The 23,629-nt window shown below is 43.3% G+C and overlaps 1 long non-coding RNA gene across 1 annotated transcript; it reads left to right on the plus strand.

Moving 5' to 3' along the window:
- The first annotated feature begins 815 nt into the window (after positions 1-815).
- On the plus strand, positions 816-22,321 carry LOC128343244 (uncharacterized). Its single transcript, XR_008315404.1, has 3 exons — positions 816-943; positions 18,420-18,628; positions 22,219-22,321. It is a non-coding gene; the product is annotated as an uncharacterized LOC128343244 (long non-coding RNA).
- Positions 22,322-23,629: the final 1,308 nt, after the last annotated feature.

A 23,629-nucleotide genomic window follows, 5' to 3' on the forward strand; every position in this document is an offset into this window, starting at 1 on the left:
TGGGGCATTTTTTTCTTTCCAAATGCCACAGGCACTTTGCTAAAGGCTGTATAAGATGCACTATGACTTTGAAGCATTTTCAGTAATAAGGATGTGCCAGTCCTGATTTTGCTTTTTGGAGGCTTAGATTCTGTAGCCTCAGGACACAGAAATCTCCACTTTTCCCCAGCAATTCATGCATGCAAGAAGCAATGCAGTAGAAAATAGGGGGGGGGGGGCACTTGAAAGGAATTGCATCTTTCCTCCCATTACTATAATAGAGCCTGCCTATTTAATCACATCTGTGATAAGGTGGATGGAATAGTGATTTGCAGTTCACGCTGAATTAGCCCAGCCTTGCCTGCTTAATTTCCTAATGCACACTAAATAGCCCCTTAGCAGGGTATGTGTGTGGCCTCTGGACATTTCTTGCTAGCTTGACCTCCTTACATTTAAATGGTAGCCCCATTTAAACAACTCCTCTTGCTCAATATAGCACTGTTTCCCCCCTCCTCATTTTCTGTTCCCCCCTCAATGGCTAGTCTTAAAACTAGTTAGGAAATAAAAGCATTGCACCGTAAGCACGAGTCTCCACTGGAGCTGCTGAAATATACCCTGTTAAATAGCCGAAAGGCTAAACAGTGACACAAATACTTGACTTACCATACTTAATTTTTAAATCATGAAGTTTTTTAGGCATGGTCATCAACTCTGCAAAGCTAACTCTGCAGTTCATTGAGATTCAAGATTACTGTAACCACATATTGGCTTGCTAAAGCCATGGGGCTGCTGCTTATGCTTAGACTGGGTGGATGTTTCAGAAGCTATTATCAGATGTCATGAACATATTTTCTGCAAATAGGAAGGCGTTCCCTTATGAATGTGCAGAAAATTCTGAGTTGTCATTTACTCCTGTGATTTTGGAGAATCTATGGAACAATGCTGGTGAAGCAGGATGTTTCAGGTAAGTCTGAGATTCAGAATCTCTTCTTTTACAGATAAATGGTGATCAGAGAGCTTATGATCTGGGAACTTGTAAGCTTTGCAGTGGTGGAGCCAGGGAATGAGGCACGAGTTCTGCCCCATGCACCAGTGACGCCCTTTGTGCATGACATCACATGCATGTGGGAGTGGCCCAATCACCCATGTGAGCCCTCTGGAAAGCATTCCAGCCTGCGTGGGCTGGCTGGGTGCATTTATTTCCCTTTCTCTCCCTTGCTAGACCTTTGGAGGGGTGGTGCAGGCCTCCGGAAAGACTGGGCCACACCCATGTGTTTGCAACATCACAGTGAGGGATAGAAAGGGGAATAAGAACATTTGCTGAATGAACGAACTCTAGAGTCCTTCCATGGCTCATGGCCAGGTTCTTTGAACCCGTCCACTCAATGGTGGCTCCACCCCTGGTGCTCAGTTGTTAAAACACAGCAGGCCCTCATGCTATTGCACAGGTAGTATTTCTGCATTTCTGAATATAACTGAAGGCTTTTAAATGATGTTGGAGTGACATTTAAGTTTAGACCATTCCAGTTTGTTATATAGGGCTAGAACAATGATAAAGTGTGGTAGATATCCTGGTTTGTACTAACAATGGGTAACAAACCACAGTTCCATGAGTTTGTATGCTATGTGGACTGTGGCTTGATGTTACAGGGAAAGCAAAAGCTGTTACTCCCATCCTTGGAGTGTGGGGAGCGCAAAGCATATGACTCAGAGGTTTATTGCAGCTCATTCATCTGAACTGGGATCACTGTTTAATTGCTACTATGTTCTAAAAATACTATGCTCATTCTCAACATTTCTGTCCCCCCAAAAGACCAGTCCTCAAGTGATGCAGGTAACACAGTATACATCTAGTGTTAACAAATTTAGGAAGTTTAAATTCTTATTATCTTCAAGCAATAATTTCTCTACCTTCCATCTCTGCCATCCCGACACTGCATGAACAAGGAAGAGAGCTGCTGCAGTGTCCCAGCGGGAAGGAACTGGACGTCACATGAAACTAATAATCAGCAGAAGCAAGGCTATACACTTGCTTATTAATTAAAAACACTTAAAGAGGCTGTTTTCTCAAGCAGCATAGCCCAGGCTAGGGCAATGTAGAGCACCAGGATCCATTAATTACTAATTATTTTAATTAATTATTAAATTAATTTAATTACTTTTGAATTCCCTAAGGGAAATTATGATTTAAGTCAGAAATTTGGGCATGGCTCCCCCTAGTCGCAATGCATGTTCACTGCACACATTTGCTCAATTGTAGATCTGCCCTTGAAACTTGGGGTGTGTGAGCCACACATTTTAACTGGCCCACCAACTAGAATCAAAGCAGCCCAGTTTGGGCGATTCAAGCCCAGCCCCCCCACCAAGGTGGGAGTCGGTCTGAGTTCGAACCAGACTATTCCTGGTTCTAAGAACAATTTGGGGATATTTGAAGATTTCCCTTGACAATTAAAGGGGTCATCCCTATTCTAAAGGTGTTGCGGCAGAGGTGGAAAGAAAAAGCAGGCTCCATACCTTTAGAGAAGGCCACGGTGGAGCAGCGGAGAACCATAGGAGGTGGTAGTGGGCAGTGGTGCAGGCTCCTCCAAGCCCCCTGCTGGCCTCCTGAATGACAGCCTGGGCAAAGCATTTGCATAGTGACACAAATGGCTTGTGCGCATGCACGGTCACCAAAAGAGCCTCTGTGTGTGCACGCAAGCCCAAACTGGGCCACAGCTGGCCCAAGCTGTCATTCAGGAAGCCAGTGGAGGGCTTGGAGGAGCCCCCGCCACTGCCCCCCACTGCTTCCTATGGTGCTCCACCTCCTCTGTGGTGCCTCAGCTGCCTCTACCTCAGGGTTTCTCAATGTTTGGGTCCCCAGATGTAATTGGACTTCAACTCCCATAATTCCCAACCAAAGGCCACTGGGGCTGGGGATTATGGGAGTTGAAGTCCAATTACATCTGTGGACCCACACGTTGAGAAACCCTGCTCTACCTCCTCCAGAAAGGGGTACAGATGCTGCTTTCTCTTTCCACTCCTGCCCCAATCCCTTTAGCATAGAGATTAGGCCCTTTACTTGTAAAGGGGAATCCTCAAGGATTCCCCTTAATGAGTATCGCCAAACCAGCCCATGAACCGGTTGGGCCCAGTTCGATAGCCAAACCAGACCAGACCCATTTCAGCCAAGCCCCAAACTGGGCCGGGTCGGTTTGAATCCAGTCCAGACTCGAACTGAACCAGCAAAACTGGTTCTGTGCACATCCCTATTTGAAACCCATACAATAGTCAAAGAATATAGTTTGTGTCCACATCCCATTTTTTTTTTTTAAAAGCTCATTTGAACCTTGCTGCAGAATATCAGTTCCCCTTCATGCTGAAATTGTGGGGCTAACTTGAGAATATTTACAATATTATGCTTGAATAGTGTGGCATTTTAAAATTTTAGTTAATTTACTTAATACCAGAAATCACATAAAAGAATTTCAAAGAGAAAAAACCAAAACAGTGAAGTAAATTAAGCTGTATTACACTGGCCTATTGACTGTAGCGCCTCATTTTCAGATAGCAAATGTAGCTTCCATTGGTTCATAACATTTCCAAGAGATATGCTCTTCTCATCAGCTTCCCCCATGCAGTGGAACCATTTCCCCATATAAAATATTAATCAGCACAACCTTTAGGTTTAAAGGAGCTATTGATTCTGCAATTACCTCTTTTCTCTCAGTAAACATTCCAGACTGGAGTTTTCAAACAGTTACTCACATAAATTATGTTTCCACTATGTGTGGAGAGCACTAAAAATATCATGTATACACTAGGCATTTCTATGCAAACAGTTCAGTCCCAAGATTTGCTATACCAGGAGATAAATGCTTAGGGCCATGGCATATGCTTAGGGCCATGGCATGAGCTTAGGGCCTCATATTATGACCACAATTAGACAAGGCAAATAATATGTCTGAGTGAAGTTTTTGCCTCTGTATCTTCTTCAAGGAAATTCCTCTACTTGCATATTCTTGGTTAGGTCAGCATTCTTGCACAAAAACTAAGTTGGCAACCTGAAAGTTAAAGGTAGCCGGAGACGTAAAAAGGCCCTTTTAGTTGTGAAATATTTCTGCTAGCAGGATGATGATGGTGATGATGATAAATAATAAACCAACTTTATTTGTTAGCTACCCCATAACAAATTGTTCTCTGGGCAGCTTAGAACAGATATGAGTCATAACTCTATCCAATCAAAGTATTATTATTAATCCACCTTCCCACATCCCTTACAGAGAAAGGATTTCCTGGGATTTCCTTCTAGAAGGCATCCTGGGGAATATTAGCAAAGCCTCTGGCTATGTCATTAGCCCCTCCCCAAAGCATCCAGAACTGTTTTATGGTGGTCAAAATGTAATGCCAAGGTCTGAAATGTCAATGTGCTATTTTATTAAAGTGTATAATTTACAAATCTACTTTGTCACAATGGAAAGTTACCTGAAAGCATGGCTCTTCCTCTCCCCTAATTAATAATCACTGTAAGCTCTGCAATCATATGAAGTAATCGTAGAGCTCTCAGATCTGCTTCTCTAGTAGGGATGTGCATGAACAGCTCATGCAAGAATGGGCAGGGTGTGGAGCGGATCCCTTTAAAACAGGGATCCTCAACGTTGGGCCCCCAGATGTTCTTGGACTTCAACTCCCATAATCCCCAGGCCCACTTTGGCTGGGGATTATGGGAGCTGAAGTACAAGAACATCTGGGGGCCCAACGTTGAGGATCCCTGCTTTAAAAGCAGGTAAGCAGGTCCTTACCTGCTCTGTTTCCATCCCGCTACTTTCCCCGGCACTCTATCAAAGGCCGTGGGTGGCTGTGGCACTGTTCCTTGCAGCCTGTGTGCAGCCCAAAGGCAGCGCTGAACTGGTTCATGCACATCCCTATTCTCTCACCCTACTTAGACATTAAGTTGTACTTGTGTACAGATATCCTTGTACTTGCTTTTGTGGGAAAAATAGTACGAGCATTATGAAAGTGGTCCTTGGTACAGGCCCTAAAAGGCAGGGTACAGATCAGAACGGTCCTACTGTATAAACATTGTACATAATGTTTGAATAACTATGTGTGTACTGTTTGTATATAGCCCTGTTCTGAGGTGTTTGGTTTTTTTAAGGATGAGATGCTGGATTCACATATTGTGCCCCAGAGCATGCCTGGAAGTCCCACCCCCTGGTGTGGAGCGTCATCTACCCTGTGCTCTTCACAGTTACTGTACCGTGTTTGTCCGAAGAGGCAAATGCTGTAAGTGTGATCAAGGTTGATTCTGGGCCAATCGTGGAAGCAGCCGCAATGTGGAAAGCATGGGAACAGTGAGGTATCTCAGTGCCGATGCACTGGCATCAAACTTTCAGGCAGAGGTGTAGCTATAACTGAGTGGCTGGGTTCAAAGAACCCGGAGCCCACGAGCTCCTGAGGGCCCCCCAGCTACATCCCTCCATATCTTCTTCATTATCTCCCTCGCTCCAAGGGGCCACCGGAGAGAGGGGTGAACACAGGCCCCCTCTTCCCTAGCTACACCCCTGCTTTCAGGCATGCTCTGGGGAGCTTTATGTGAGTACAGTGTCCTTTTGAAAGACATGTCTGAACTCAGCTTGTGTGTTTAACAATAGTGCAATAGTGTGAGTAGACCTTCTTGTTCCAGAGTATACATAGTTGATTTCTGGGCCTGGGGTATCTTAATGATAACAACTTCAATCATAGTAATTTCCCCTTGCTATTTCCCCACCTGCCCCTAAAAATATACATCAATAAGCCCAATAAGCAGAAATAACATTGTACATGCATATATGGTTTTGAGTGAATGAGTGTTCAGAGGCTTTAGAAATTAAAACTTCATGTGGGTGGCTGTTTCAAAGAATTTGGAAGTGCATACAATTTGGCCCCTAGTTATGCTAAAAAAATTATGATTGGAAAATTTTTAACTTACTGACCTGAGGTCACTGTTTTATGAAGTTTGGAATTCTGGCAGAATCATTTGGACATTGAGCTCTTTACATGATCAGTCACATGGACCTTCTCAACTTCAATATCAAGTTCCCATTGCTCACAGATGATATGGGGAGGGATTAAAGGATTCAGAACACACTTCCGAATAAAAGAAGATAGTTTATATATAATTAGACTAAAACAAAGAAAATATTTTATTTATTCTATTTAGGGAATTCTTAATTTGGGTAAATATGGAAATAATTCCACCATACATCAATAGTTTACAGAAAACAACAACTGCAAATATTGGATCATCTATTTAACAACCTCTATGACTTTCCATTAATTTAATAATTTGTATTCTTACTTGTTAACTGTAACAGAATAACTGCCTATTTTCACTTTGTTTTATGTCTTTTCTCATTATCATAATGGGTACCATTAAACAGCCAATCCTATTTTAAACTAATTTGCATCAGGCTTAATGTGATTTGGAACCTTTAAGGATTATGGATATATTTTGTTTCTCATTAGGTTCTGACAATCAAAATGTGTTAAAAAAAAAAAGAGGAAAGCTATTACATATCAGCATTTTCAGTCATAGTTATACCTTTCTCACTTAATTTTAGGTGCAGGGGAAAAGAATAAGTAATTAAGAACTTTAACAAATAAATATAAGCCTATTCCATGCTTGTGTTTCATAAGCAAGTATCCAATAGCTTAATGAAAAGAGTATGCTTTCTAAACTATTACCCAATCATCAAGGCTCCACATCATTTTTTAGCCTATTCTCCAGTAGGCTTGTGAGGTCACCCGGCATTCTGTGTGAGTGTCCATCCGTGTGTCCGTGTGTGTGTGTCCACCCCCACCCCCATCAACTTTGCAACACCTGGACCAATATGAACTGAATCAGGTACAGCTGTAGGAACACATAGGGACACCTCAATGACATAGTTTGTGTTGATATCATCCACCCCGATTCAAGATGGCGGACATGTAAATTTTTGAGGCGCAAGTAGGCTAACTTGTGAACAGCTGTAGGAACACATAGGGATACCCAGATGGTGTGGTGTGTGATGATATCATCCACTTCAATTCAAGATGGCAGCTATGTGAACATCTGAGGTGCAAGCGGGCTAATTTGTGGACTGTCTAACCAATTTAAACCAAATTAGGTACAGTTGCAGTGAGTGGCACACAGGGACACCTCAATGACATTGTTTGTGATGATGTCATCCACCCTGATTCAAGATGGCAAACACGTAAACCTTTGAGGAGCAAGTGGGCTAACTTGTAAACCACAGCCTATTTCCGCCAAATTTGGTACAGCTGAGCTGTAGGGACACATAGGACACCTCAACAGAATAGTTTGTGATGATGTCATCCACCCCAATCCAAGATGGTGGTTGCGTGAATGTCTAAGGCACAAGTGGCTTAATCTGTGGACTGTCTAACCCATTTTGAACCAAATTGGGTACAGCTGCAGTGAGTGACACACAGGGACACCCTAATGGCATAGTTTGTGATGATGTCATCCACACTGATTCAAACTGGCAGACACATAAACTTTGAATCACAAGTGGGCAAACTTGTGAACCACTTAACCAATTTGATGTAATTATCCAGTGGTGTAGTTTGTGATGATGTCATCCACCTGATTCAAGATGGTGGAACCATAAACCTTTGAGGCACAAGTGAGCTAACTTGTGAACTGCTTTTGAACCGATGAACTTGTGAACCGATTTTAACCAAATTCGCTACAGCTGTAGGGACGCATAGGGACACATCAACAGCGTAGATTGTGATGATGTCATCCACCCCATTCAAGATGGCAGACATGTAACCTTTTAAGGCACAAATGCATTAGTGGACAGTCTAACCGATTTGAACAAAATTTGCTACACCTGTATGGACACATAGGGATGCCCCAATGGTGCAGTTTGTGGTGATGTCATCCACCCCGATCCAAGATGGTAGACATGTGAACTTTTGAGGTGCAACTGCACTAACTTGAGAACTAACTGATTTGAACCAAATTTCGCACAGTTGTAGTTAGTGACACACAGGGACACCACAATGGTGTAGTTTGTAATGATGTCATCCACCCGATCCAAGATGGTGGACGCATGAACATTGGAGCTGCAAGTGTTCTAACTTGTGGACCTTGATTTGAACCAAATATAGTCCAGTTGTAGACACAGTGAAAGGCAGGTAGGTTGATTAGTTCTTACTAGAACAACTTGTATAAAACAGTGCTATTGATTTCAATGGCTGGCATTTCACATTGCAGAATACTGGCATTAGAGACCCTCTTGGGATGCTGCATGATGTGAAAGGCAGTCCTGGTGGCGTTGTGGAGGTGGAAAGTCCACATCACCACTAGTGACAGCAGTGGTGGACATCTCTGCCTCCATGTTTTAGGTCATTGCACAACTGAAGCTGTTTTAATCCATTGCACAAATTCGTGCCTGCACTCCACTGGGGCTTTCTTTCAGACTGTGCAGAAGCCCTAGAGGATCCCTAATGCCAGCATTTTGCAGTGTTGGCCAGTGGTGATACTCAGAACCTGTGTACAAACTGAACATAAGCAGAGAATGCTGCTGAGATAAGAGCATCCTAGATTTGATTGCTCCTGGCCTTGTGTCTGTGTGTGTCACCAAAGGAAGAGTGAAAGACGACCAGGAATCATGGTCTGAGGGACCTGGTTCATTAGCAATTCGCAGAGAAGATGTGAAATCCTATGTGAAATCACACAGGAGAGTCTTTTAATGGCAGTGTGCCACAAAATCTTATGAGGTGACAATTTAGGCCTGTAAACTCAGAATTAAGTTCCAAAAGAGGGAGGTCTATAATAGGTATCTCTGTTCCATGCTGAGCGCAGAGGGAGGGAACTTGGCAAAGAGGCACCTTTTACCGTGGTGATTCTCTTTATTTAGCAGGGGGAGAATAACTGGCCCTGTCCACCCCCAGCACAGTACTTCCAGTGACTGTTACTGGTGTGTATCTTATGTTTCTTTTAGATTGTGAGCCCTTTGGGGACAGGGATCCATCTTATTTATTTATTATTTCTCTATGTAAACCGCCCTGAGCCATTTTTGGAAGGGCGGTATAGAAATTGAATTATTATTAATTATTATTATTATTATTATTATTATTATTAAATTAACAGCTGGGAAAGCTAAGCTTTGTTCGGAATTGGTAAAAGTTTATATGGAGTAGTGTGTTTACTTTTGGGTGCTAAAAAATACAAGAAGGATATTGACAAGCTGGAAGTAATATAGAGCAGATAAGGAGTAATTATGTTTTGGTGAGCCTTTTTATAATAGGGAAAGAGTGAAAGGATGTCTGTAGAAGGAATAAGGTTACCTGACAGGGGCAGAGGAGTTGACAATATTTACATATTCCAAGGGTATCAAAAATGAAAGAAGATTCGGTTCACGACATCTACAGGGGAATGGGGCAAGAAGCAATGGCTAACATCCTAACTAATGGGATGAGTTAGTGCTCACAGATGAGTTCCAGATTAATGCAACTCTGCTGCTTACAAAGGTGGTGGTGAATTTCACTGACCTCCCTTTCTCTTGGTGGAAGTCCTCTGTGTCACCTGAAAATATGTCCCTGAGGACTGCACAACTTTGAAATGATTTTAAGATTAACTCAATTATTAATAGATTAATTTCTAATTGAATGAGAAAGAGTAGCTCATACCAGACTTTTATTTATTTATTTATTTATTCAATTTATATACTCCCTTTCCAAAATGGCTCAGCGCGGTTTACAAAAGGATAAAAACAATTAAAACCAGTTAACAATTAAAATCAAAACTATAAAAACAGAATAAAACCAATTAAACATGCAAACAGCTAAAAACCCTGGAAAACCACGGCAACCATTTAAAACAGTTTATAGTAGTTTAAAAACCCTGGAAGGCCAGGCCAAACAGATAGGTTTTAAGGGCTCTCCTGAAAGACAGCAATGAACTCAAATTACAGATTTCTGCCAGGAGTGCATTCCACAGCCCAGGAGCAGCTACAGAGAAGGCCCGCCTCTGAGTCGCCACCAGACGAGCCGGTGGTAACTGGAGATGGACCTCCTCAGATGACCTTAACATGTGGTGGGGATCATGCAGAAGAAGGTGCTCTCTAAGATAACTCGGACCTAAACTGTTCAGGGCTTTAAAGGTAATAACCAGCACGTTGTATTTTGCCCGAAAACATATTGGCAGCCAATGTAACCTTTTCAGGACAGGCATTATATGGTCTCTCCAGGTTGCCCCAGAGACCAATCTGGCTGCCACATTTTGAACTAACGGAAGCTTCCAAACTGTGTACAAAGGCAGCCCCACATAGAGTGCAATGCAATAGTCAAGCTGGGAGGTTACCAGCTGATACACCACAGTTTTGAGGCAATCCTCTTCAAGGAAAGCGCACAGCTGTTGAATCAGCCGAAGCTGATAGAAAGCACTTCTGGCCATGGCCTCCACCTGAGATGCCAGGGTGAGGCCTGGGTCCAGGAATACACCCAAGCTGCTCCTTCTGGGGAATGTAACCCCAACCAGCACAGGAAGATCTAACTCACCCCTCAGATTCTGAGCCCCTCAGAGTAAGCACCTCTGTCTTGCTTGGATTCAGCTTCAGTTTGTTATCCCTCATGCAGCCCATTACTGCCTGTAGGCATGCATTTAGAGAATGAGTGCCATTTCCTGAAGATGGAAAGGAGAAGTAGATTTGGGTGTCATCAGCATACTGATAACACCCAGCACCAAACCTCCTGATTACCTCACCCAGCTGTTTCATGTAGATATTGAAAAGTATTGGTGACACAATGGAGTCCTGATGGACTTCATATAACAGCTCCAGTTTTGAGGAGCAACTGTCACCAAGCTCCACCATCTGGAATCTACCCAAAAGATAGGAGTGGAACCGCTGCAAAGCAGTGCCCCCTATCCCCAACTCCCCCAGGCAATCCTGAAGGATACCATGGTTGATGGTATCAAACGCCACCAAGATATCCAGAAGATCCAGCAGAGTCACACTCCCTCTGTCTTTACTGGTTCCCCAGTAAAACCATCCATCAGGCTGACCAAGGCTGTCTCAACCCCATAGCCAGCTCTAAAGCTAGTTTGAAATGGTCTAGATAATCAGTTTCCTCCAAACCTGCCTGGAGCTGGTCGGCCGCCACTCTCTCAATCATCTTGCCCAGCCAAGGGAGATTGGGTCTGTAACTATCCATCACTAAGGGGTCCAGGTAAGACTTCTTAAGGAGTGGTCTAACCATTGCCTCTTATGATATTAACTAGGCCAGCAATCTCCCTGCTACACAGAAGCAGCCAAGTCAGGCAAGGATCCAGAGAACAGGTGATTCTCTTCATATCTGTGCTTCTACCTCAATTTTCTTTCCACCTTTCCCCTTTTCTCAGGACATCTACTTATTTCTTAAACATAGTTAATGCCTATGTAGGTCAATATGGTCTTTATGATACTGGAGCAATCCTGCTGGGGGACTGCAGAGAAGTAGCTGAGAACAGAAATAGCTTTAAGTGATAAAATGAGCAATTTCTAAGGTGCTGCTCATCCTCCATGGGAATAATTTCAGATCACACTTTTTTGCAGGTGAGAGATGTGAAAATAGTTCAATTTCTACATATCATTTCATTATACTAATGTGTACTGTACTGACTCAGCCCTATTGAATGCAATGGCATGACACTCTTCAAGAAGTTATTTCTGTTAATAAAAACTTTGCATGATTCAACTAAATGGAGTGATTAAAATGTCTCTTTGAAGATAATTCTCCCACACAGTCCTTGCAGAATAGAGCACAACATAACTATTTATTCACTTTTAATAATCCAAAGTTACAAACATACCTTGGGTATATTTAAACTTTAATCTTACTTTAGTCTAATTTTATTGAAAGTATTCCTGTTTCATGCTCCTGCAAAGACCTTCTTTGAAAATACTCAAAACATAGCCAGTTTCTGAGGCCTTCTAATCAGGGTATTGTTCCCCTCATGTTGTGGTAATTTTCTTTGCATCAGTTTGATTACTGTGATCTACAGTTGATGAGGCCTCCACCAACTAGTAAAATATAATCTATCTTAAATTTAGATGATCTTCTCTTTTTCCCTAGGAGACAATGCAGTGTTCTATGATGTGTGATGAATTATATGGGTCTATGTGTCTAAATTTTCTGGCAACAATAATAAAGGATTCTATCATTCATTTTTTGTTTCTGGAGAAAATAAGCTTTTCTTATGCCTTCTGACGCAGCATTTCCATTACTCCTTAAGAAAGGCTTGGCAATACTTCAAATTGAGTGTTATTTCTGAATATTCTATTACTGCTGCTCAGTAAATATATTACTTTCTTTTCCATTATGTTCACTACTCTCCAAAAAGGGCTTTGCTTTGATTATACTCATCCACCCTGCTGGGAGAACGGCATAATTTCAAGATCTGCCCCTACATGAGAAATTAGTAGCTTTAACCAGAAAAACCTTCTATATTGAAGAGCACAAAATGGTGATGCAGGAATTACAGATTCCCTTTTTTCTGGGCATAGAATTGTATTCTACTAAACATGCTGTTCTTCTTTATACTATGCATTCATCTAGAAATTAGAAGAGCACTGAAAGGCAGGCCACTCATTGCTTTCTGTGTTCTTGAAAGGCTCCCCCCTCTCCTTTGAGCCACAGCTGATCATTTGAAGAAAGGCTCGTTCAGATATTACATGGTGCCACTTTGGTTAACATTTGCTTAGATCCCATCCCTACCCCTAAGATCACAGCTGTAATCTTAATAATGCTGAATTTTGTTTAAATGTACTGTACCCACCCACCCCCAACATTGAATTTGATCATATTATACATTTTTCAGAAATCTAATTCTGCTTTGAAGCATAACATCCTTGGGCAGGGGAGAATAATAGCACTTAGCAATAGCAATAGCACTTACATTTATATACCGCTCTATAGCTGGAAGCTCTCTAAGCGGTTTACAATGATTTAGCATATTGCCCCCCAACATTCTGGGTACTCATTTTACCGACCTCGGAAGGATGAAAGGCACAATAGGGGCCTGTGTGTGTGTTCCAGTCTACACATGCAGCAGAAAGAGGTGGTAGATTTGTGAGAAGGTAGAACCGACTGCACCACTTCTGACTATAGGTGGGGGATACCTCTCTAAATGCTCTCCTACTTAAAACAAACCATCTCTGGAAGTGGAAAATTAGCATGCACCTAATATATAGCACAGGAGTATTGCACTATGTTTAGAATTGCTGAGAATACTTATGGGGAGGAATCCAAAAATATTATTCAGAGACCTACTGTTATGTGGGAGGTGGGTTCCCTCCAGGATCAGAAGCTCGCAGGAGTGTTCGAGACAATTACAGACACAGCAGAAGTGCAAATAACATTTTATTGAGGGAAATCGAGAACAAGTGGTAAGCGGACATTCCCGTGTGACAGGTGTACATGTGAGTCAACCTGTGTGTCAAAACATTGATTTTCTAAAATTTAACACTTTTTGCTAATAAAAACCCTAACCACTAATAAAAACCGTAATCACTAATAAACTAATATAAATTCATGTATATGACTAATTATGGGATTCTCTGATGTTAGAAATGGAGTTTAGATTCTCTGGTGTGACTGCACATAGAGGTGGGAGAACCAGACCTGAGAATGTGCCTAAGGGTCTTGGGGAAAGATACCAGATGATGGAGCAGAAGAAGGTCTGGGGCTGGTTATCTGGAACTTGAGGAAGGGTTTAAATCAACTTTCTAGTAGGGGATATGCATATGAAGCCGGGCAAAGGATCCTGGGGTTTGGTTCACTGTAACTAAGGGTGTTGTTAGATTAGCAAACCCAGGTCAAGCAGTCCAGGAAGACCCAACACACTCTTGGCCTTGTGCTGGCTTGCCACCTAGGGATTAGCCTTCTCATGAAAGGGCCAGTCGACTGAAGACAGAAGAACCATGTGTTTCAGCTCTCCATTTGACTGCACTCTGGTAGTCCTTTCAGCTATAGGGGGCCCTGCTGAAGTAGGGCTCCTGATACCTCTGGTTAACAATAGAACTCAATGTCCATTCTTTCCCCTTTCCAACCTTGGACAGGCAGATTAAGAAAGACCGAGGATGAATTCTATGTCCGCACTTGATCAGGCCTGGCTGGGCTCGACGTTGTAGCAGATGTAAATTTGCTGCCACAGGGAACTCTGAGACAGGACACCTGGGGATTAGAGCAGTCCCTGGCTAGCCAGGTGACTGTGAACAGCAAAACTGACCATGGGGATATATTATGAGAAGACCAGACTCTTAGAAGGAGTGCCTAAGTTTGCAGAATTTGCCGGGGTGTTGCTGAGAGATGTTGCTGAGAGACCCTTCTCATGTCTTGGATGGATCTTTTCAATTGGGCCATGAAGTAAAAGCCCTCTAGCCCGCATGCATATCTCTATTGCTAGTTCTGCTCTGAAGCAGAATCCATCTTCGTTGCATAAGAAGAATCTCTTTGCAATGAAATCTTGCTCTGCATGGATGGTTCTGAACATGCTTTCACCCTAGGGGAAGGGGTTGGGCCACCCTCCCTGACCTACTGGTAAAAACAAAAAACAAAATAGAACAACATTCCAATAACACCAAAACCCAAAGAGGCAACTCCTAAATAATCCTAACCCATTCCTAGCAGTCTAATCCCATGCATCCATACATTTTCATATATGTGATAGGGAACGGAGTCTAGGGAGAGGAAAATAATCAACATCCCCAGAGACACGGGGAGGACAGGATGATGCACCTCCTGACATACCTGCTGAAGAGTTGGACTGGTATGGAGTCCTGGACCTGGGGTCAGGACCAGAGAGCAAGAGAGAGAGGTGCCTGATGCAGCCACCTTAAATAGGGTTGGAACCATGTGGTAGCTCCCTAAGGGGAATATTTAACAGTTCTCTCACATATAGTCTTCCATTTAAGTGCAAACCAAGGTGGACCCTGCTTAGCAAAGGGGACAATCCATGTTTCCTTCCACAAGACTGTCTCTCCTCCCTAACAGAGGAAAATAGGAAGCTGCCTTCTACCGAGTCAGACCATTGGTCCAACTAGCTCAGCATTGTCTACACAGACTGGCAGTGGTTTCTCCAAGGTTGAAGGATGGAGTCTTTCTCAGACCTATAATGGAGATGCCTGCAAAGTAACTTGGAACCTTCTGCATGCAAGCAGGCAGGTGCTCTTTCCAGAGCGGACTCATCCCCTAAGGGGGATATTTTACAGTGCTCACACATGTAAAGGCTATGCACACAACCATGCAGGAGGGTGGGTGGGGGGGAAGTCGGGATCAAACTCACTTTCCACCCAGATGATCAAGGGAACTCAGATGGGAGCGCGGCTTGTGGATCAGTGCGGATCTCCGGAGGCCAGTATGATGCATCTCGATCTCCAGATATCCCACAATGCACCGTCCGAAGAGCGCGTGCATTGGCAAGCAGCCCAAGCACACACAGAACCCTGGCAGCTTATTGTTCTGTTATTGAACAGCTTATTGTTCGTAAGGGAGGTGTGCTTCTGGGGCACACATTGAATAGTCTGATCATAGACTAGTAAAATACAAACTATGCTATACATTGGATTTTAGCTTTTGTAAATGATTTTCCCTGATGCTACTTCTGAAATAGACTGAAAATTCTTCAGCTAATTTCACATGATGAGACTATTCAGTGTGTGCCCCATAGGCACACCTCCCTTACAAACAATAAGCTGCATGGCATAACCGCTTCTTCAGCTTTTTCAGGGCATATTGATTTTGCCTCCAGCACCACAACTCACTCCAAATACACCACCTCAGAACCACTTCCTCTCTAGGCCATGATAATAAGCAAGGCACAGAAATCAATATCAATTAGCCTCCATTCAGAAATGAATAGCAAATCAGTAAGGTTTATCACAAAGAAAATGCAGAATCTATCCAAGGCTATAAAGAGAGTAGAAAGCTTGAAACAACTGTGTGAGAAAAATGAATGGTAATACTTTCTCCTCTTCTCTCCCCCACACCCTCTCTTGTGCTTTTTGTTTATGGAAAACATTGATACACTTCTTCTGGCTGGGTTTTTGTTTTTATTTCTGGTGGGGGTGTCGGGCCTTCCTGCCAGCCATGCCCCGCCCCGAGTACTCACCTGGTTGGGGGGCCAAGAAGACAGAGGCAGTACAGTTCCTGAGTACAGACAAAACCAGCTGAGATCTTACACGGTTGCCAGGGAGAGCTAGGACACTCAGGAACTCACAGACCATGGATGGGCCAAAATGGCCCAACAGGTTGCCTCCTGGTGGTGAAGGCAGGGCCTCAACAGCTGGCAAGACAGGCAACAGCTGAAGGAGGGAGGATCACAGGCAGCTAATCTGGAGAGGGCAGAGTCAGGAGTGGGTGGTTGGGATTGCCCTGGTTGCAGGGCTTTATTTAAGGCTTGGATGGCCAGGGATGAGAAGGTCTGGAAAGATGAGAGAGGCTTGGACCCTGTGAGGAGCAGTCTTACTCCTCTCCCTGACAGCTGGTAGAGGAATGGGGTGACCATTAACTGCTCTCCCCAGCACTTCTGAGACCATTTCCACACCCTATGAACAGGAGCAGAGGAAGGGAGCTGGTTGGAGACTGTGATCCCAGGCCAGTTTGTGATAGAGGGGTTTACAGTTTACTTATAATTCATGGTGTAGATTCAAGGTCAAAGAGTTGCAGAAAGGGACCTCTGCTCCACTGAAGCCAATGTATAATATGGTTCCATTATGCTAGTCTTTAGGGTCACCCAGACCTAACTGCAATTCTTCAAAGTCTGATATCAGATAGGGCTGTGTGCATTCACTTTAATGATGAACAGATACTTGAACCAAATGGGTCATTCAGTCCAACTTTCAATCATCATGAAATGAATGCCTAGGAGGCCTGAATGAGCTGAATGGCATTCAGGCCCTGTTATGGTGAAGAAGGGATGTAAATGCTTATCTTGTAGGGGAACATACAGGTAGATGTGTCAGATGTGCCCCTACTGACAGCTGCCTTTCAACAGGCACCATGTTCCCTCCTACCCAATATCATGGACATGGTACTGGTCTGGAGCATTGTTGGCGGTGGGGGAGGAGGCCACCAGGAGGCAGCCATGAGTGGAGCTCTGATGTGGCTATTCTAACCCCTTCTATCATGGAAACAATGGGGAAATTAAATGGAAAGCATTTTGTGATCAAATATGACTTAACATATAAATGATGTAACCAATTAAACCAGGGGTTCCCAGCCTGTGACAATCCTGATGTTGATGAACTACCACTCCCATCATCCCCAGCCACAATAAATTGTAGCCAGGCATGATGGGAATGGTAGTTCAGCAACATCTGGAGTACAACAGGTTGGGAACCCCTGAATGGAAATGAATGCCATATAACAGAATTGAACAGGAAAAGATTCTTGTGCACTTAACTCCAGAGTCTGAATGCTACCACCTGATTCAAAGGTCAGGCTTCCCTTACATGTTCATAACCCATGTTTCGATCACCTGAAAAGGCTAGTATAGTAGCACTCACTGGTATGTGCAGAAAATCTGAAGCAAAAGGGAAAGGGAAAGAAGTACTTCCTTTATGGTTGGAGAGATGCTGCATTTTCTCTGTGTTACTGCTCTTGTTGCATCAACTAAAGAAGGTCTGTTGTGCAAAGGAGAGGTTCCATTTTAGTCTGTATGATAATGTTGTTGGTTTACATTTTGCTTGCTGTCTGGAGCATACATATTAATAGCTAAGCAGAATGTAAATTTTGAATAAATATCTCCTCCACTAACACAATTGATAGGGAAAGAACATAGTGGACAGAGCCTTTGTCTTCCTTCTCAATTGCCCTGAGCAGATTGCAGACTGATTCCCTCTTCTGAGGTCCCACCCCCACATTTACTTTACTTTATTTATTATGGAACTCAATGTGGCATACATGAATTGCCACCAGGCAGTCATAGATAGCCATTGATTCAGGCATTGATCAGACCTACACCTGTTTAGTTCCAGCAAGATGACTGACTCATGTGCTTTCGGACCATGCCCTGGGAGGGTTTTTTTTTGGGGGGGGAGACAGGGGAAAGAAGAGCACAGAGAAGGGACTTTGAACTAATGTAGGTAAAACTGCAATTTAAACTAAGTTAGGAATAATTGATAGCTGATTGGCTGCTGCTTAGTGTTTACATAACAAAAATAATGAGGAAAAGTTGTTTTTGATGCTGTTATATGAGAAATAATAAAGGTACAGGAAGAGGCCAACTTTGGAGTCAGACCCACCCAGCCCCTTAATGAGAGTTCTCAGCAAACATGAGACTCTCTTCTGTGATGAGAATTCCAAATGGATAATCTAACAAATCCACTCCACAGATGGGACCAGGCCTAACAAGAGATACTTGCAGTCCCACATCCGCATTTCCATTTATATTGCAATTGTTTTCAAAATCTGTTTTCACTTACTACCTACAGCTGTCTGTGTCCATAAAGGGTCGTATTCTGCATTAAGACTTTGAACTGGCCCAGAGGAAGATGATGCTATGATTCTCCATGAATCTTCTCTCTCCATTTCCTTTCCACATGTTGCCGCACCTTTATGAACTCCAAGAGAATTGCTTATATTGCTTATACAGAACCTTCTCTACCTGTGTTTCATCCCAACATGTTGGGATAGATATGAGGTGAGTGGAAGCAGCACGTTTGGGCATACAAACTGCCTTAATGTATCAGATCAATTAGTCCCACTACTCATTCTACACTCTGTTTCCAGAAGTGCTTTATGTGGAATGCTTACAGGAAGGGCATGCTTCCTGTAAAAGCCCTAAATGATTTGGGACTGGGTTACCTGAGAGAGCACCTTGTCCCATGTGTCCCAACTCAGACCTTAAGATCTTTTTTGGAGGACCTGCTCTGAGTGTCCCTGCCAAATGAGGTGAGGCTGGTGGCTCCTAGATAGAGGACCTTTTTGGTGGTTGCACCCCATTTATGGAATAGTCTTCCCAGTGAGGTTCACCTGGCTTCATCATTTTATTCTTTTAGATGCCAAGTAAAGAACTTTTTGTTTACTCAGGCCTTTTAAATTTTGATTTTTTAAAAATTTGATTTTTAAAAAAGTTTTAAATTGTTCTGTATTGTATTATATATATTTTGGGTCATGTTGTGATTTTATGTGTTATGTGTTTTTATTTGATGTTTTATTTGATGTCATGGCTGGGCCATGCAGGGTCCCACTACATGAGTGCAGCTGCCATCCAAAATGGCCACAGCTCCTGGGAATAGGCCCAGAAAGGGCTGAAGACAGCCTGAACTGGGCAATTTTTGCATAAAGGAAGGCCGGCAGAGGGAGGGGAAACCTCCATGGACCTCCTGCCACCTCAGATAAGCCCTCTAGAGGGGGCAAGTTTAAAAAGGGATTTTTTAATTGAAAGAAATGGCTTGATGAACCCCTGAACCAGGAGTGTGTGTGTTCAGTCCGGGACTGAGCCAAACCAGGGGTGGTTCGGCTCAACCCCAAACCTTCAAGCCAAACCAGTTTGATATCTAACTGGTTTGGATTCGAACCTGTTTGCACACCCATAGTTGTAAGCCATCAGGAGAGCAATTAGTTATGGAGCAGCTAACAAATAAAGGTTGTTGTTGCTGTTGTACACACTCCCTCTAATCATGAAGACTCCTTTTGACTGCTTATAATTAATGAGCAAGTTAATAACAAAATTATGTCATATGTGCTGAAATACTTCTTCGTCAGCCAGTTTAGATGACAGCTCCCAGGCTCACATGATTACAAGGGGGACATGCTGAGTCCATCGCAATGTCTTCTGTGACTTCCAAACATTCTCCCAGCACATTCCTTTGTCGTGTGTGGGAGGCTGTTCATCCGAATGGCCACTATACACTAGTTTAAACTTGTGTGTGTGTGTAGAACTGCAATTTGGACAAACAAATCATTCATGTGATCAAGAGATGTGCTGGGAGGCCATTCAGATGTCACAAAAAATGTCATGACAGGCATGCTCTTGAAGCATCCCTTTTTTAATTGTGTGGGCAAGAAAGGTATTTTCTGAACTGGCTTTTTGACTTCCTGAATCTTGGCTTTTAGTGAGCAGGAGGCAACACATGGAGCTAATATCAGAGAGCTGACACGCTATAGAAAGGCAGGCAAAGAAAATAAAAGAATACTATAGGATCAGATAAATTATGTTAATTTAAAACATAGGAAGGGTATTCATATAACTAGGAAGTGGGGAGGGGGGGAAAGGCTGCGCTAAACCTACCTTCCCCCCAGATGATTCGTCAACATTGGTGGGAAGCGTGGATCACACTCACACATGATCCACGCTGCTGTACACTAGGAATGTGTGAACTGGTTTGGGGGAGTTGGGGTTAGGGGGTTTGGTTTGGGGGTTTGGGTTAAAACCAGACTCGCCTGATCTGGCCGGACGGAACTGAACCCCCCTCCCCAGTTGGCGATTTTTTTTTTAAATTTCTAACCTGTAGCCTCTTTGGGGGCTTCCCAAAGGCCATGGGGGGGGGGTCCGCAAAGGTTCCCCCTTCCCCACTGGCCTCTTAATTTATCTCTGCAGCCCGTCCCGGGCTGATTTTCTGACCAGTTCAGGCCTGCAAAGATCAGTGCGGCAGCCATTTTGGAGGCTGCCACACCTGCTCGAATGGCCTCTGTGGGGCCTGACATGGCCTAGGGCCTCGCAGGCACTATTTGAGCATGTGTGGCAGCCATTTTGTTTTCAGCTATTTTTTAAAATTATTTTTTAAAAATGGCCACCATGCATGCTCAAGTGGTCCCTGCAAGGCCCTAGGCAGAGGCCATTTGAGCATGCATGGCGGCCTCCAAATGGCTGCCATGCCGATCTTTGCAGGCCCAAACGGGCCAGAAAATCAGCCCGGGACGGGCCATGGCAGTGAATTAAGAGGCCGGTGGGGGGAAACCTTTGCGGGAGGCCAGAAGTCTTTAGGAAGCCCCCCAAAGGGGCTACAGGTTTTGTGTGTGTGTGTGTGTGTGTGTGTGTGTGTGTGTGTGTGTATATATATATATATATATATATATATATATATATATATATATATATATAATTTTCATGAAACCCCTCCCCCGGATCGAACCAAACTGGGGGGTGGGGGTGGTTCAGGGGGTGCTGGACCAGTTCGGTTTTTACCCGAACTGAACCGGGCCATCCGGTTCTGTGCACACCCCTACTGCACACCGCACGGATCTCTGGAGGCTTGGACAATGCATAGTGCATTGAGGGATACCCCCATGAGACAGGCACTATAGGCACCTGTCTCTGTGTGCACTCAGGCTGTAAGCAGCCTGAGCACACACACAATCCCAGTACTGGGGTTAAGAGCGTGCTTGTGCTTTTAACCATGGCTAAAGGCCAGGCTTAAAAGTGGGGTTAGGTGGGTGGGCAGAGCCGGGATATGTGCAATCCTGGTGCTGCTCACAAGCAGCCTAACTAGGCTGGGTTGCCCTATCCTGGGTTAGGCTGTTCATGAGGACAGTCTTAGGCAGTGAGGAAGGCAGCAAACCTTGACTGCTCACAATTACGGGTTGAAAGAGGATCCCTTTAAACGTTAGCCTAATTGTGTGGGAGTCATTTCTTTGTGAACAGTTCCTGATATATGGGAAACAATGCCATGGGGGAGACCAGTGCAAGGGGTCATTAAATGTTTATCAAGCCATGTGCAAAGGCTAGTCCTGCACGGCTACGAACCTTTTGAAGGGCTCCAGAATCTGAACAACATATGCTTATTTCTTAACAAAAACAATCATTTCTTTTCCTGGGAAGTCAACCCATCAAAGCATAATTTGGAACCCCATTCTGATTTTGTGAACCTCAAGTGCACCTCCTTATGGACTGAATTAATTATAGGAGGCAAGAGGCTATATTTTCAAGATGGGAAACTTCAGGTATTTTTGCAGTGTCACAGCAGTAAATTGGTGCCATCAAGAACTCATGCTGATATAATCACAACTACTGTGCTACGTCAAGTACTGTGTAAATTACCCATACAGCTTGTGATTAAGTGTAGATAAAAGGAGATGATGCCTCTTATTGGGATTGTCAGTTAAAGTTTTAAAAATTTATGAAAATCAGAACCAGAATAGTGCCAAAAAAGAGAGGAGTCAGATTTCACTCAGATTTATCATTCCAATATGATTTCACGTACTTGTGGAGTGTAAGGGATTAGAGGAAAAATCTGAGAGAGGAAGTGTACAGGGACAAATAACCAACATGTAATTTCTTTCGTTCAGCTATATGAGCACACTGTTCTTTACACATTAAACCAGCAAAGCAGTGATGGGGTTGATTGGAATGTCTTTAATCTACCTGCATCAACATTTCAGAAGGAGAGAGTTGCACAAATGAATGCTACTGTGTGATAAACATCAGCAACATGCAGAAAATAAACCATCTTGTCAAAGACATCATCTAAAACATGGTTTGGCTGCTGAACTTTGATTACGTCTTTATTCCAAGTAGATGTGAAAAAATGTTTAGCATCCCAATGGCATAATAAAATTGGAAATTAAAGGGAAAATAAACTTTCCAGGGTTATTATTTCTAAGTTGTGTACAGGAAAACAAATTAAAGCATGCAAATGCAAAAAAGGCAGGCAAATCACCTTGGGAACACAGTATATGCCTTCAGGTACCAAGGAGTTTGAACAGTATTTTTTTGTCCTGCAGGCAGTACATTTTGTCCTGTTTATTGCTATTTGTTGAGTTGAGACTTCTCCAGTATTGAATTCAAGACAAGGTGGTGGGAGAGCAAATGTTTAAACCAGTGTTTGATTATGCCTTTCCATTATTTCTTTCCAATATTGAGGGAACAGTTTCTCAGCAGGAGATTAAGGAGCTCTGGGCAAAGTGAGGGAAGTGTAAAAGAAAGAATTCAAGTACATTTTCTGATCTTAGGGATACACGAATGCCAATAAATGGACAAATTATATGTTAGATTGAATATGTGTGTGTTCTCTCTCTCTCTCTCTCTCTCTCTCTCTCTCTCTCTCTCTCTCTCTCTCTCTCATAGCAGTTGCAGGGGGCAGGGCGACTCTTATCAGGACTGTGGCATGTGGGGAGAGGGTATTTAAGCTTTTCCTTTGTGCTGTGGTCCTGACAGAAAGGGAGTCTGAACCTACTATTTGCCTGAGAATGGAAACTGCCAGTGGAACCAAACTGCCAGTGGGACCTTCCTTCTCAAATCAATGAGCAGCATCTGGGAAAAGGGAAAATTTGCTCAGGGCCATGGGGCAGGGAAAGAGTCAAATATTCTGCCCCAGCCTGCCATTGTCTCATTGTCTCAATTTTGATAAACCACCACATGCAGCTGTCATGTAAGTTTAAAATGCATGCACGTGCACACGCACACACACTCACACACACACACACACACAGATTGGGACAGCCAAACTACACATTTAACTTAATGTCTATTGAGGGCCAAAGTCTAAAGAGTAACTTAGAGGTACCTGCAGCTTATATTAGGTAAAAGAAATTCTAAAGACCTTTCTGATGGCCACCAAAGAGATGCAACTTGAACATGAAGCAAGATGAAACACCTCCTGGGTGGCAAATTTGTGTTAACAGGAAGAAAGATAATTTATCAAATTATTTCCTGCCACTGCCTATGACTCTTACAGCACTGGTGAAGAGTCATCCACAA

Source organism: Hemicordylus capensis, chromosome 2, assembly GCF_027244095.1.
Source record: "Hemicordylus capensis ecotype Gifberg chromosome 2, rHemCap1.1.pri, whole genome shotgun sequence".
Lineage (NCBI taxonomy): Eukaryota > Metazoa > Chordata > Lepidosauria > Squamata > Cordylidae > Hemicordylus > Hemicordylus capensis.